This window comes from Silene latifolia, chromosome 11 (genome assembly GCF_048544455.1).
Source record: "Silene latifolia isolate original U9 population chromosome 11, ASM4854445v1, whole genome shotgun sequence".
Taxonomy (NCBI): Eukaryota; Viridiplantae; Streptophyta; class Magnoliopsida; order Caryophyllales; family Caryophyllaceae; genus Silene; species Silene latifolia.
In genome coordinates, this window is record NC_133536.1 from 202,616,362 (window position 1) to 202,633,347 (window position 16,986).

Below are 16,986 nucleotides of genomic sequence, written 5' to 3' on the forward strand. Positions count from 1 at the left end.
TTGGGCTAAATGTGTTTTATTGATTATTATCTCATTTGTCCAATATATTTATCTTAAATGTCGTAAATATTATATTTAAAACGTATGCATATTTTAATCATTTTATTAAAATCAGTGTGTGCTTTTCACTTTTTTATTCTTTAAATTTTTTACTCCGTTAAATTGTTACTCCGTATGTAGTAACAAAAATTACAAAAATAGTTATATGCTTCAAATACGTAAAAAAAAGCATAAGTTTTGTAAATAATCTTATATTTTTAATCATAAACTTATTCCGAGTAAAAATGAAAGATTTTCTCTATTTTAATTCTTAGTATTTTTGCACATTAACAATTGTAGATAATTAAAAATAAAATTGAAAGTTCATTTATATACTATTATCAGCTCTAATTATTAAGTTCTCTACACATGACCATCTAAAATACCGTGCATTCGCACGGGCTCTACACTAGTATTAAGTACACTAAATTATTGGTAGGTAAACAAATGCAATTCTAAATCACTGCATCACTCAAAACTAGAGCAAGAGTAAGAGTTATTATCTAGGAAACAAAAACAGAGTTTTTTTCAGAAAGGTAACAACAAACCACTGCCAAGTTTTAGAGGATGAACTACTTTCAGTCTATCCAGAACACCATCAAAGCTTGACTTAAATATTTCCGGTTTTGTTTTTCGTCATCCAAAAACACTGCAATACCAACTGATGATGCACCTGTAAATGCTGGATTAGAGACAGAAACCATGATGATTGTAAGTGCCAACTTTCACATATATTTAATAATGATTTATGTATGTGTTTTGCTTGGACATGCTCAACTTGGCTACCAAAGCTTAAGATCGAGCTCAGGCTCAGGCTTAGCTCGAACTTCGTCCATCCTAAACTAAGATCGATAATGACACGATAACTGATTTCGTAATAGTATCTCAGACCGCGATCAATAGTCAATACCATAGTTAGATCCACCGACAATTGGAGCATGCATATTAAGATTGTTTAATTGTTTGATCGATTAAGAAAGTGAGCTGATTCATATTTTTTGAAGATTATGTAGTAGTCAAGTGCTGAAATTATTATAGAATATGAACTTGGAACAATCAAATGAATACCATCTACTATCGAAATCCCAAGATCTATGGGTTATTGTGCTTGAAAATGCATTCGTGGGCAGAGAAAGAATTGGTGATGGCACCTGGTGGTGCTTGAAAATGCATTTAGTTTGTCAATAAATTAGAATAACACCGCCATAACAACACAATAACACCGGCGTAACAGTACAATAACACCAGAATAACAACACAATAACACGTGGTAAAAAAAGAGTAAAAAAATCAAAGTCGTAAAAAATACTCAAAGTGGCACCGGAATAACATCACAATAACACCAGAATAACAGCACAATAACATGCGGTTTAAAAAAAAGTAAAAAAATCAAAGACGTAAAAAAAATCAAAGCGGTGCCGGAATAACATCACAATAACAACAGAATAACAGTAGAATAACAGCATAATAACACGTGGTAAAAAAAAAAAGAAAAAAAATCAAAGTCGTAAAAAATTCACGAAGAATGAAATAACATCACAATAACAAATGGAATAACAATAACAAAGACAATAACATATGGTAAAAAAAAAAAGAGAAAAAAAAATCAAAATCGTAAAAAAATCAAAGTAACAACGAATAACATCACAATAACAAATGGAATAACAATAACAGCACAATAACATGTGGTAAAAAAATAAAAAGAGAAAAAAATCAAAGTCGTAAAAAAAATCCAGGTAAAAAAAAAGCACAATAATAGCATAATAACACAAGGTAAAAAAAATATGAGTAAAAAAAATTTCAAGTAAAAAAAAAATCCGGTACAAAAAGAAAAAGAAAAAAAGATAACATAATGAGTAAATTAAAGAAAAACATAAGAGAAAACAAAAATCAAAGTGGTGAAGCATAATAACACGAGGTAAAAAAAAGAGAAAAAAATAAAAGTAAAAAAAAGTAACATTAGAAAAAAGAGAAAATAAGTAAATGACAATGGTTTTATATGACATGTAAGATTTGATCTTGGCCACTCATCTTTAATATAATCTAGTGGTTGAGATTCCCCCAACTCACAACTCACCATAAAAAAAAAATCACCAAATCCAATCTCTCTCTCTCTCTATATATATATATATATATATATATATATATATATATATATATATATATATATATATATATATATATATATATATATATAGAGAGAGAGAGAGAGAAAGAAATTTCTTATAAGCCCTTACATCCATTGAGTCCCTAAGTCCTTATAAGGGCCTTTGGATGGAAGGGATGGAGGGATGAGATTACATCTCAATGGATGGTCATAAATCTCCCTCCCTAATCTCCCTTCCTAATCCATGTACAACTCCATCCTAATTTGTATAACTCCATCCTCCTTCTAATTCTCCCTTCTCACTTCCTCATAATTCATCCTCTCACTTCTCTCTCATTCACTCTCATTTCCCTCTCATTCTCACAAAACCAAAAAAACCAAATCAACAAAAAAAAAAACCCAAAAATTCCCACTCCCTCTTCCACACCTCCTCACGACCCACCACCCAACCCGGCCACCACCCGTCACCCACGGCTCAACCTCCTCCTTCTCCTCACCCACTACTGAACAAGCCACCACCCGTCACCCTTTTCCTCCTTCCTTTCTCTTTATATTTTTCAGATCTGAAAAATTAAAGTGGTTACTGTTGTTGTTAGTTGTTGCGGTTCCGATTTCTATTTCGAGCATTGACTAATTTACTATGGATTTCTATTGGTTTTTGGGTTTCCACTTGGTTTTCAGTGGATTTTGGTTTCCACTGTGTTTTTTTGTTTATTTTATTTTCTTGTCTAATTTACTATGGATTTTTGTTAGTTGTTGTTTTCGATGGTTTTTTTTATTTCCTTTTTCCTTTTTTTTTTAAAAAACAAATTTTCAACTTTTCAGATTTGTTTCAATGAATGTCCCCTCATATGTCTCCCTTTTCGTGTGTTTTGTGTTCAGGCTCCCAGATCTTTGTTTTTTTTTTAAAAAAAAATTTCGGTTGATTTTTTGTTTTATTATTGTTATTTGGTTTTTATTATTGGTATTTGGTTATTTGTTATTATTGTTATTATTGTTATTTGGTTTTTATTATTGTTATTCAAGTTTTTTGTTTATTGTTTTTTGTTTATTGTTCTTTGTTTTTTGTTTTATTTGTATTTTTGTTTTTTGTTTTATTTACGGTTTTTGTTAGATTTACGGGTTTTTTGTTAGATTTATGCATATAATTTGTTATTCTCATGAGTCATTCACCAACATTTTATTTTTGTATATAATTTGTTAATTTAATTGGGTTATACGACTAAAGTTATACAATTTACGACTTAAAACACCAAAGTTATATATTGTTATTGAAGTATTTTTGGACTAAAGTTATACATCTTGTCTATTAAAGTTATACACTGCGTGCATTAGAGTTATACACACGATATTTAAATTTGGTTTTTTTTTATTGTTATTTGGTTTATTTCAGATTTCGGGTTTGGTTGGGTTGTTGGTTTTTTGGTTTTATTATTGTTATTTGGTTTTTTGTTTTTGTTATTATGAGTTTTTTTGGTTTTTGTTATTATTATTTTTTTTTTTCATATTTTTCATATTTATTGTTTGATTTTTTTTACTATTTACGACTAAAGTTATACATTTTATGACTAAAGTTATACATTTTATGACTAAAGTTATACATTTTATGACCAAAGTTATACAAAAAAAGACTAAAGTTATACAAAAATTGGACTAAAGTTATACAAAAATTGGACTAAAATTATACAAAAATGAACCAAAGTTATACAAAAATGAACCAAAGTTATACAAAAATTGACCAGAGTTATACAAAAATGCACCAAAGTTATACAAAAATTGGACTAAAGTTATACAAAAAATGAACCAAAGTTATACAAAAATGAACCAAAGTTATACAAAAATGAACCAAAGTTATTCAAAAATCGACCAGAGTTATACAAAAATGCACCAAAGTTATACAAAAATTGGACTAAAGTCATACAACAATGGACTAAAGTTATACAAAAAATTGGACTAAAGTTATACAAAAATGAACCAAAGTTATACAAAAATGAACCAAAGTTATACAAAAATTGACCAGAGTTATACAAAAATGCACCAGAGTTATACAAAAAATTGGACTAAAGTTATACAAAAAATGAACCAAAGTTATACAAAAATGAACCAAAGTTATACAAAAATGGACCAGGAGTTATACAAAAATGCACTGAGTTATACAAAAGTGAGTTCATTTTTGTATAACTTTAGTCCATTTTTGTATAACTTTGGTTCATTTTTGTATAACTCTGGTTCATTTTTGTATAACTTTGGTTCATTTTTGTATCACTTTAGTCCATTTTTTGTATAACTTTGGTGCATTTTTCTATAACTCTGGTCGATTTTTGTATAACTTTAGTCCATTTTTTGTATAACTTTAGTACATTTTTTGTATAACTTTGGTCCATTGTTGTATCACTTTAGTCCAATTTTTGTATAACTTTAGTCTTTTTTTGTATAACTTTGGTCTATTTTTGTATAACTTCAGTCTTTTTTTGTATAACTTTAGTCCATATTTGTATAACTTTAGTCCATTTTTGTATAACTTTGGTCCATTCTTGTATAACTTTGGTTCATTTTTGTATAACTCTGGTTCATTTTTGTATAACTTTAGTCCAATTTTTTGTATAACTTTAGTCCATTTTTTGTATAACTTTGGTGCATTTTTGTATAACTTTGGTCATAAAATGTATAACTTTAGTCGTAAATAAATAAAAAAAAATCAAACAATAAATATGAAAAATATGAAAAAAAAAAAATAATAACAAAAACCAAAAAAACTCATAATAACAAAAACAAAAAACCAAATAACAATAATAAAACCAAAAAACCAACAAACCAACCAAACCCGAAATCTAAAATAAACCAAATAACAAGATTTAAAACCCGAAATCTTAAAAAAAAGTATAACAAGAAGAGATTTGAAAAAATGAATAAAAAAGGAGAAGTAACAAAATAAAAGAAAATAAAAGACAACAACAAAAAATGAATGGAAAAAACAACTCAAAACATGAAAATAAAGACAAAACGAAAAAAAAAAAAAAAAAAAAAAAAAAAAAAAAAAAAAAAAAAAAAAAAGAAAAAAAAAAAAAAATGGCGGCGGTGCGATGGCGGCGGTGCGGTGGCGGCGGTGGTGGGCGGTGAGTTGGTGTCGGGTGGGATAGTGGTGGGTGGTGGTGAATGAGGAAGAGAAGAATGAATGATTTATTTGGGTTTTTTGATTTAATTGGATTTTTTGGGTTTTTTGATTTAATTGGATTTTTTGGGTTTTATTTATTTATTTGGGTTTTGGGTTTTTTATTTATTTGAATTTTTTGGGTTTTTATTTTTTGGGGTTTTAGAGAGAAGATGAGTTGTGTAATATATGAGAGAAGTGGATGAGAGGAAAACAAGTTATAGTGAATTAGTGATTAATTAGAAGGATTAGTAAGGAGGAGAGAATGAGTGATATTAGTACATAAACACACTTTTGGAGGTTGATCTTGGCCATCCATCTCCCTCCATCCAATGGCTCACAATAGAACTTATGGACTTTATATTTCTATGTACCTTAGTTGATCCCTTCTCTCTCTCTCTCTCTCTCTCTCTCTCTCTATATATATATATATATATATATATATATATATATATATATATATATAGGGTCAGGATCCGGTGAGAACCACTAACATAATGAGAACCGTGAGAACCCTTACTAAATCTTCACCAAAACTTGTTTCGAAAGTTTTGATGGATTATTTAGCATTAGTTTAGTTTATTCAAACATATTCTTTAGTATAACTAAACAAAATTTATCGATTTTATTAACAAAATATAAACTTAATATACAAAAATACAATTAGGTATATTAAAACGGCTATAAATGCATGAAAACGAATTCTAGGTGTATGAAAAATATTACATGCATGAAAATGATTACTAGGTGCATGAAAATAACGGATTCTAGATGCACGAAAACGAGTTTAGGTGCATGAAAATTGTTAGATACTTGAAAATGAGTAATAAGTGCATGAAAATTAATAAAACGTATTTCGCCTCGATTTCCGTCAAAATTTTAATACTTTTTGGATCAAGAAATATGTTTTCTAACCATAAAATTCTATGTCGAATCCAAATATGTCATTATTTTTCTTAAAAACATTCCGTAAGGTGGAGTTCTCATGGTTCTCATTATATTGTTGGTTCTCACTGGATCCCAAATCTCTCTCTCTCTCTCTCTCTCTCTCTCTATATATATATATATATATATATATATATATATATATATATATATATAGTAAGGATCTGGTGAGAACCACTAACATAATGAGAACCCTTACTAAATCATCATCAAATCTTGTTCCGAAAGTTTTGATGGATCATTTACCCTTAGTTTAGTTTATTCTAACACATTTTTAGTATAGTTAAACAAAAAAATTTGATTTTATTAACAAAATGTAAACTTAATGTAGAAAAATACAATTAGGTAAACTAAAATGGCTATAAATACACGAAAACCAATACTAGGTGCATCAAAATTGTTACATGCATGAAAATGAGTACTAGGTGCATGAAAATATCAGGCTCTAGGTGCACGAAACCGAGTTCTAAGTACGTGAAAATTGTTAGATACATGAAAAATGAGTATGTACTAGGTGCATCAAAATTAGTAAAATGTTTCTCTTCTCGATTCCGATCAATAATTTATACTTTTTGGACCAAGAAATATGTTATCTAGACATATCATTCTATGCTGAATACAAATATGTCGTTATTTTTTTAGAAGAAAAGGTCATTAAGGTGGAGTTTTCACGGTTCTCACTATGTAGGTGGTTCTCACCGGATCCCAAATCTATCTATCTATATATATACATATATATGTATATGTATATATATATATATATATATATATATATATATATATATATATATACATATATATGTACATATGTATATATATATATATATATATATATATATATATATACACGATGTCACAATGTCACTGTCTCAATAATAAATCACAAGTAGTCGTTGTTGAGACTTCAGTCTAAGCTCAACTACACCATGTGGGTTAGCCACGCCAGGTCCATGGCCAACTCCGAACACCATGTCCTGCATGTCCTATCCAAACCAAGGTCCACGGCTCGTCCATATCCCCGTGTCTTGCCTATCCAATTCAGGTTCACAATCGCAGCCGTGCCTGACCTATCCAAATCACAAACCATCCCGCCATATTGTTGCCAAAACAGAATATCTAAATCTTACACAATTCATTCACTATAATAAATAATTGCCAAGTATTTTAATAGCCAACAATGCCAAGCTCCTTTTAAGTGAATTACAATAACATGTCAATGCCAAATGCAATACACTAAGATGTCAATAAGATACAACCAACCAGTGAACAATCAACAACAACACCCAAGTCACGGTTATAAAACCAAAGGCCAATTATAAAATTTCATTAGCAAATTCCGTCATAAGAGATTAATAACATGCCATAACAATTAATTGAGACACGTAATTGCTCATAAGAAAACCCTGCAGTTAATTGTTGAGTAGCTAGCCTACCTTTTAGCAACTCCGTTTAAATAATCCAAGTAAGCAAATTCAAAAAGCTTCCTCAACGAAACCGTCACCTAGTACAAACAATAGTACGAAGTAATTACTAATTAATTTATGTTTAAGACGGTATTAAAATTATTCAATTAAACCGATACCTATAACCCATGTCACGGCTGGACGCCACTAGCATTACTGCCACTAGGGTCCACCGTTTCCACGGCCAACAGCCACCCGTCACACCGCACACAACCCTCACCAACACCACCTTTCTCACGGCCTAAACGCGAGCCCTAACTTACCCGTGACCCTTTGCCCTAACACCAACAACACCCTCGACACACACCGCATACACCCTCCAATTAGCCACCACCGTGCCACCACCCAAGTCCCCGTGAACCACACCATCCACGGTTCCCAATTCCGCCATAGCAGCCCATTACACGATGGCCTAGACCTAAACCCGACTAACCACAACACATAACAACATCTATGGTCAAAGCCCAGTCATCCCTCGTTTAAACCACCATGGTCAGGTCAACAGTGGTCTCACGGTGGTCACGGTCAAGCAAGGTCTCGGTGGTCAAGACGGGTCAAACACGATATGTAAACAATTTATTATTTTAGGGCTTATATAACTTACCAAAATAAAATTAGAGCAAGGTAAAACCGTCTTACAATTCTTTCTCAAGAGTTGTCTCACAAATCTCTCTTTTTCTCTCTTTTAATATGAGTTGTGTTTTTAAAATAAGGGTTTAGGTGGTATATAAGGTAGGTTTATTTATTAGTATGGGGAAGCTTCTAGGTAATTCTAACTCGTCTTACCTGGCCATTCTACACAGCCCTATTACGCTTTTTTTTTCGCTTTTTTTCTTATTTTTTTTCCTCTTATTCTTATTATGATAACAACACTTGTAGAATATAAAACGCCTTTATAAAAATAAATACTTTAAAATGCCTTATAAAAATACCGGGTATTACAGTCTTCCCTTCTAAAAAGAAACTTTATCCCGAAGTTTACCCAAAACCAACGCCCTTCATGGCTCAAGTGTCTCACCAAAGTCAATCAATTACTCATATTTATCACATAATTTGTTATGTTACGACGGTGTTTTACATTCCACCTACCTAAAAAGAAGGTTACGTCGCCGTAACCACATACATACTTAGTGAAAAAATTAGGGTATTTCTCGCGCATTGATGCTTCTGTCTCCCAAGTAGCTTCCTCCACTTCATGGTTAGACCACAACACTTTCACCAAAGCCACTTCACCATTTCTGGTTTTGCGAATCTTAGTGTCAAGTATCTCCTTTGGGACTTCTTCATATGTCAATTGCTCATCTAACTCAATGTTTTCAATTTCCAGCACATGTGACGGATCACTGACATACTTCCTCACCTGTGACACGTGAAACACATTATGGACTCGTGCTAAAGTTGGTGGTAGCGCTAAACGGTATGCCACTTCTCCTCCAATTCTATCCAAAATCTCATATGGTCCCACATACTTCTGACTCAATTTTCCACGCTTCCCAATTCTCGTGACTCCCTTCATTGATGACACTTTAAGCAACACCTTATCACCAACATTGAACTCAATCTCAGATCTTCTCAAATCTACATAACTTTTCTAACGATCCTGTGCAGCTTTCATCTTCTGTCTTATCACTTGCACTTGCTCAATCGTCTCTTGCACCATGTCAGGCCCTACGATCCTCCTCTCGGCACTATCATCCCAGCAAATCGGGCTTCTGCACTTCCTCCCATAAAGAGCTTCAAAAGAAGCCATGCCAATACTGACATGATAAGTACTATTATAAGAGAATTTAATCAAGTCCAGTCTCTCATCCCAAGACCCTCCAAATTCCAGAATACACGTCCTAAACATGTCCTCTAGCGTTTGTATAGTTTGCTCAGTCTGACCGTCTGTTGCAGGATGAAATATTGTACTCATCTTCAGTTTAGTTCCTAAGGACTCTTGCAACTCTTGCAAAACCTTAGATATAAATCTTGAATCTCTATCGGACACTATATCTTTAGGAATTCCATGTAATTTTAGCACATTATTTCTATAAGCCTTAACCAACCCGGCTTTACTCCAGGTATCTTTCATAGGAATAAAGTGAACAGACTTAGTTAATCGGTCTACTATCACCCATATCATGTTATTTCCTTTCTGACTTCGAGGTAACCCCGCAATAAAATCTATAACGATACTTTCCCATTTCTATTCAGGCACTTCTAAAGATTGCACCCTCCCTTGAGGTCTCTTATGCTCTCATTTAACTCTCTGATATGTCAAACACTTGGCTACAAACTCTACTGTTTCCCTCTTCATTCCAGGCCACCAAAACGTTTTCTTCAGGTCTCTGTATAACTTATCTCCTCCAGGATGAACTGCATATGGTGTATTATGAGCATCAGACAAGATACTCCTCTCCAATTCATCATCATCTGGCACGTATCAACGGCCCTCAAACCGAAGTCCTCCGTCGACACTAATCCCAAACCGTGTGGTCTCCCCACTGGCGGCAAGGGCTCACAATCTCCATATCATAATCACTAACCAGTTTTATCCACCTCCTTTGCCTCATATTTAACTCCCTCAGAGTGTAAGTATATTTCTAACTTTTATGGTCTGAAAATACCTTATATGTCGCGTCGTACAAGTAATGTCTCCATAATTTCACTAAAAATACTACGGCTCCCAGTTCAAGATCATGGGTAGGGTAATTATCCTGATAAGGCTTCAACTGACGTGATGCATAAGCTATGACTTTCACGTTCTGCATTAAAACACACCCCAACTCATTCTTTGACGCATCAGTGTATACTTCAAAATTGTCACTTTCATCTGGCAAGGCTAAGATAGGAGTTGTTGTTAAGCACTCCTTAAGAGTTTGGAAAGCTTCCTCACAACTCTCATACCATCTAATAAACGGTTCTTATTCCTCATCAAAGTTGTCAAGGGCTTCGCTATTTTCGAGAAATCTTTCACAAACCTCCTATAATACCTTGCTAACCCCAAGAAACTTCCAATATCAGCCACGTTCTTCGGTCTCACCCAATTAGAAACTGCTTCAACTTTACTCGGGTCCACCCACACCCCTTCCTTTGAAATGACGTGACCAAGGAAGGCCACTTTCTCCGACCAGAACTCACACTTACTCAATTTCGCATACAACTCATTCTCCTTCAAGGTTTGTAAAACTAGCCTCAAATGTTGTGCATGCTTTACTTTGACTTTTGCCTTGTCCAAGCCTCAGTCAAAGTGGCGGCTCTGTAAATACCTCGTTTCTACACCTTCCACCAACCACCCAATGATGATTGCGTCGCATGTTTTTAACGCGGAGCGATTTATGACATTTCGTAAGTTCGTCGACAAGTGATAGCTCAAACAGTCGAGTCAACCTCATGGTCGTCATCTACGCGCAAATATGGTCGTTTTGACAATAGTTAGAGTACATTTAGAGTCCGAGTCAAAAACCATTTTCATTTTCTAAAACAATCTTAAGCCGAGTCGGAATGTTCTAGAATGTTCTACAGTTTTATTCCTAAATATTTAATTTTTTATGATTTAAATGTCGAAAATATCTTCTTTACAGAATAAGGAAGCATACAACTCCCCTAATTCCTAATTTAAAACCGCGGAAATCTTTCTTGCTAAGGAGGAAACTATCTGAGAGAAAACGCAACAGGAGTTGCGCCTCTTGGAAAGATAGCAGTTACTGCCGTGCCTCTTCCTGGGCTGCTTTTTTCCCCAGTTTCCAGAATCTTTCCGGATTTCTTTCCTAATCCAACTTTTTCTTAAATTCCTCCTCGTAATTAGTATAAATAGAGGCCTTCGCCTCACATATTTCTCACGCGAGTGTCCGCCCTTTCTCTTCTCTCTTTGCATTCTAGAATTTTGTTCCTACTATCGACGTCTACATGCTTGCTCTATGCGACTGCGTAAACCCAGATCATTATTCTGGGTACCAATCACGTTGCATAGACCGACCAATTTGACCACTAAAAATCATTAAAATCAATAAATCAATCTTTTTAAATCCTTTTTCAATGACACTTTCATATTTGCATAGATCGAATCGGGTTACAACTAAAAAGCCGATTTTAGTTAAATCTCGCAAAAATAACATGTAAGCCTGAGGGTGTAAACCCTTCCTAATCTTATTTATATTTTATAATTGTTATTTTTGTAAGATTTATGTCGTAAACATGCCAAAATCATATTTTAAAACCGTCTTTTAAAACCTGTTTTGCAAATTAGCAGCGATTTGGCGTGGGGAGGGATCGCAGCACCTGATGCGCCTTCTGTAAAGGTCGCAGCATCAGTCTTATTTTCTTCTTGTTTCGCCAAATTCACATATTTTCAGTTTTCTTAATTCTACAATTTGTTTTTATCAAGTTCTTTTCGACTTGAATCCCTAATAATCAATATTTGCGGATTTTCGTCATAAATTCAAACCTGGATTTTGAGGTTTCAATTTCCCCATATCGAACACCCTGAGTTCGTTTTTTGTACATAATTTTCATTCAATTTCCAGTTTTTAGCTTTCATTCTTTTCTGGTTTATTTATAAATCAAGTTTAATTCCGTCTTTGAAATTCCGACATCATAATATGTAAATTGTAAATACGCTGTAATACTCGTTTCGATCTGTTTTAATTCAACTTGTGACGATCTTCAATATGTCTATCACTTGCTAAATCACTTTCACTTGAGTCGTATGCTAATAATCTGTCTAAATTAACTAACGAACACTAACTAATTTGCGGATCTTACTTTCACAGTCATAACCCAGCTTGAGAACAGACGCAAGGGCTAATGCGCCTCTTTCAGAGGATGCACTAGTTGTTACGCCCGTTCTAGGTTCGGTTCCGCTTCTGAACTCGTTTCGCTTTGACGTAGGCCTTTCTAATTAGGATTTTAATCAACTATTATTCCTATTATCACCATAATTCGACATATTTTTCATAATTCATATTTTCCTTATTTTCTATTTTATTTTTATTTCCTTATTTTCCTAATTTATTTTATTTCCTATTCAATTAATTTCCTTATTTCTTTTATTTTCTTTTATCTCTTTTATTTATTTCCTAAAATCTTTTGGCTTGTTTATGACATAGATTGTTTCTCAGTTGTAATTTCATGATAATTTGTAATATTTCATATTTATCTTGTACGATTTATTTATCTGGCATATTCACATGTAATTTATTCTAAATTCCAACTTCGACCAAATTGTATGCTAAACTTGTATGTCAACCGACTTAGTAAATTTCACATGCTAGGTCTAATCAATTGTATGTTGCATTTTATGCATTACAACCAACAATACATCGAGTATAAATGACTTCCCTAATCATTAGTAGAGGCCGCTATCGAGGCGGGCGGGATTAGGTGTTCGATTAAAGAGCTTCTTAATACGTACTCTCATCCCTTACTCGGATATTTGTGAGCATCAGTGTTCATTGGTATCGCGAGAGTCGTTCTAGACATGGAATGCTAAGGGTAACGGATTTCTTAGTGTTCATGTCACTACTTTGTGTCTTGACATGACATGAAGTATTCGAACGGTTTCAATTTTCAATAAAAATTGGTGGCGACTCCACAAATGTAGGCTTGGTCAAATCTTTCACCAGTTTCAATGCCTCACAAATCGGTAGCGGCCCATGACGTGCTTTGGCTTTCACCACGGTTCTGTGGGATAAGTGTCGCCGCCTCGATTCCAACGCGCGGGATGTCGCGCGGCGCGGGTGGCATGTGTCCACAATTCTTAGTCAATCATAATAGCGTAACAATAGGACATGATCGTTGTTGTATGGTATGATGTGGATTCTTGCTAGGCACCGTTGTGATTTATGCGATTGCTATGAAGTGGCGAAAAGATAGAGTTTCCCTACTCAGTTTCAGTTTATGGTTTTTTGTTCAATCGTGTTATGTGATTACCATTATTATAACTATCTTGTTGTGTTAGTTCAGTTACGGTATTGAGATGGTGACGGTAGCGTTATTGGTATTACTGGTTTGTATTGTGGAGGCATTCTTGGGAGATGGTCTTCACCCCCCATGTTCGCCTCTTGTGGCTCCCGTCACAAGGCGGATGTGCACATTAATGATATGGGTTCGCTCTTTGCGATGTGTAGGGATTAGGTGCCAAGGTTGCGGTCTCCCACTGGCGTTGCAGGTTACCCATTGCGATGGGAACCATTGGAAACTATGAGGTTGGAGTGGTGGAACTCGGTAATCGATGGTCTTGAGTTTGTACTGTTCCGTTGAATTGCCTTATTTTACTGTCTTTATATCGTGTTACTGACTTGGGTGGTGTATCTTGTGTTTCTTCTTGTTGTATGTGTCTACGGTGATCCATTTGATATTGCCGACAAATGGTGAGCAGTGAGACTTTTCAAGTTGTTATGGTTGCTGTCTCGATGTAGCTGCTGGGTTGGAGAGGTCGCATGACATAGAGTCGATCTTTGGTTTATAATAGTTTCACCAGTTGTATTTTCTTATGCTATCATAGTTGAGTTGTTCTTCTTGTGTTTCCGTTGTAAGTTGTAAAGAGATTATTAATTGTTCTTTTATGGTCTATTTGATATAGTTACCTCGGGCAACCGAGATGGTAAATCTCTTACTTATTAGGGAAGGTCTTGTTAAAGCTCCTTGGTAGGTGCGGGTGTTAGAATACGGTCTCTCATGGGAACCAGATCTCTCATTGTGGCTTCCTCAAGTACACTAAAGGATTCTCAAAAGTTTCTTATTGTATGAGTACTTTTTCTATCAAATATTCCTCTGCCTTAGGATTTTCAATCCCTCTTCTTCTTAATACGTTTAACCTTCTTGGCCTTGCTTCAATATCGTGATCAATCTCAATATGTTGGCCTCTACGGGATTGTCTACTCATACAAGTCGGCCAACACACTCAAGTAGAGAGTTAATAAAACAAACGGCACACCAAGGTGTGCAAAATAGGACAATAATCTAGTCTAGACATTACTAAAATGTTCTAATATGCAATGGCTTCCCGACAACGGCGTCAAAAACTTGATGATTATTTTAAAAACCGCAAGTGCACAATGTTTTTGTAGCACTTAGGGGTCGATTCATGGGGAGCAATTATGCAATACTAGTCAATTTAGTACTTGTTTTTAGCTAAATCGAAAAAGTTGAGGTTGGTTCACTATCTAAGATTCTAAACTAATTAAGATGAAACGCAAATTAACTAAATGAAAACACTAATTATAGTGATTAAATAAATGAGGTTGTAAATCAATATATTAACGGGCTGGAACCTGATTTCTCCGCTGACATTCATTTCTACAAGCTTAATTCGCGTTAATCAATCATTAAGGTGATAATAAGGAGGAAGACGGCTCTAGGTCGCCAAACACCTCCCTTTCGGTCCCGTGTTTGGACACTAGTGACTCCTACTCACCTCCCTTTCGGGTTCGTGAGTTGGGTTTCTAAATACAGATATCTGTGAGCACCAGTGTTCATTGGCATCGCGAGAGTCATTCTAGACATAGAATGCTAAAGGTAACGGAATTCTTAGTGTTCATGTCACTACTTTGTGTCTTGACATGACATGAAGTATTCGAACGGTTTCAATTTTCCATAAAAATTGGTGGTGACTCTACAATGTAGGCTTGGTCAAATCTTTCACCGGTTTCAATGCCTCACAAATCGGTAACAGCCCATGGCGTGTTTTGGCTTTCGCCAAGGTTCCGTGGGATAAGTGTCGCCGCCTCGATTCCAACACGCGGGATGTTGCGCGGCGCGGGTGGTCTGTGTCCACTATTTTAGTCAATCTTAATAGCATAGTAATAGGGCATAATCGTTGTTGTAGGGTATGATGTGGATTCTGTTGGAATATGTGTCCTCCGATAATAATGCGATCACAATTGTCGATCATAATGATCACATGTTTAAATCTCATTTTAAGAATACATGTGGGATGTAATATTTTTACAGTCAACTGGTCCACACATATCGGTAATGATTGGCTGACTAGAGTTTGACATTAATGTCGTGCGACGGTGGTGATCAGTTGATCCCCTTAGGTCATACATATAGGGAAATACTCTTAATTGATTATTTAATTAATCGTATACCGATACGAGTTAATTAAATTGCTTAAAATTGACGGATGATTTTGTGAGTATAATTAACGTATCTTATTGTAATATGATTAAATGAGACACGGTCTAAGTAATCGAATTGTTTTATTACTTAAATAAAATTGTTGTTTACGAAACAATTGAAACAGAATGAATAATTTATTATAAATACAAGTTGTTGTAATTTATAAGTCTTTATAATTTGATAAACCATTTTGGTACAAGTAATCAAGAATTACTAGTTAATTTTGTATGTGACATATTTTATTAATATGTTGATTTTTAATATGTTAAAAATACATTGCATTGTAACATGTCATGTAACATGTAACATGTGACAAAATTGACAAATGACAAAATAAAATGGACTACCCATTTTATCTCAAGTGTACCGAAAATTAGAGGGTCTTAGTGGATAAATTGTGTTGATTATTTTAATAAGGGAAAAACACAATTATTACACTCTATATGTAGCCATGCAAGCCTACTCTTCATTTGGAAGAAAATTGGATCCATGCATTGGCTCCTCATAGACCCTCCAACCGGTTTTCCCTATGGAAAAACTAAAATGTTTTCCTCAAATTTATTCATCACTTCAACTAATATTTTTCTAGAGTAAGAAAAATTAATCTCTCCATAATTTGTGAAAACTTAGAGAGATAAATACTCACAAATCCTTCATCTTGGCCGAAAAATTTTGAAGAGCCAATACATAATATTTTGTGTCAATTTTAAGTATAACTTATATTTTTACTAGCTCATATTTATATAAGTTTTTTAAGAGATTTCTTTGGGTATTCATCCTTGGGAGGGATTCTACACTTGAATCCTTGTTCTTCCATTTTAGGAGTGCTCAAGAACAAGTAAAAAGGCGATCTTACTTGTGCCCAATAATCCGAAATATCAATGTGAGATGATGATTTCTTCTTTATTTATATTATTGTTTGCATGCATAAGATCATCTTTTAATTTTATGACTAAATTAAAATTATAACATTATGAATATGTTGAGTAAAGAGATATAGATTTCTAACAAGTGGTATCAGAGTACAAGGTTGTTTGCATGCAAATCGATTATAGTTTTTCCGAGTTATACGATTAACATATAAAACTTATAAATTTGTGTTTATTATGATATATCACGAAATTTATTGTGCATGTTAAAGTTTCTGATCCTAAAATATTTTAGGATATTTTGGT

The 16,986-nt window shown here is 33.8% G+C and overlaps 1 long non-coding RNA gene across 1 annotated transcript; it reads left to right on the forward strand.

The window, feature by feature from the left end:
- Positions 1 to 469: 469 nt before the first annotated feature.
- On the forward strand, positions 470 to 14,412 carry LOC141615333 (uncharacterized). Its single transcript, XR_012529803.1, has 3 exons — positions 470 to 750; positions 13,816 to 13,912; positions 14,067 to 14,412. It is a non-coding gene; the product is annotated as an uncharacterized LOC141615333 (long non-coding RNA).
- Positions 14,413 to 16,986: the final 2,574 nt, after the last annotated feature.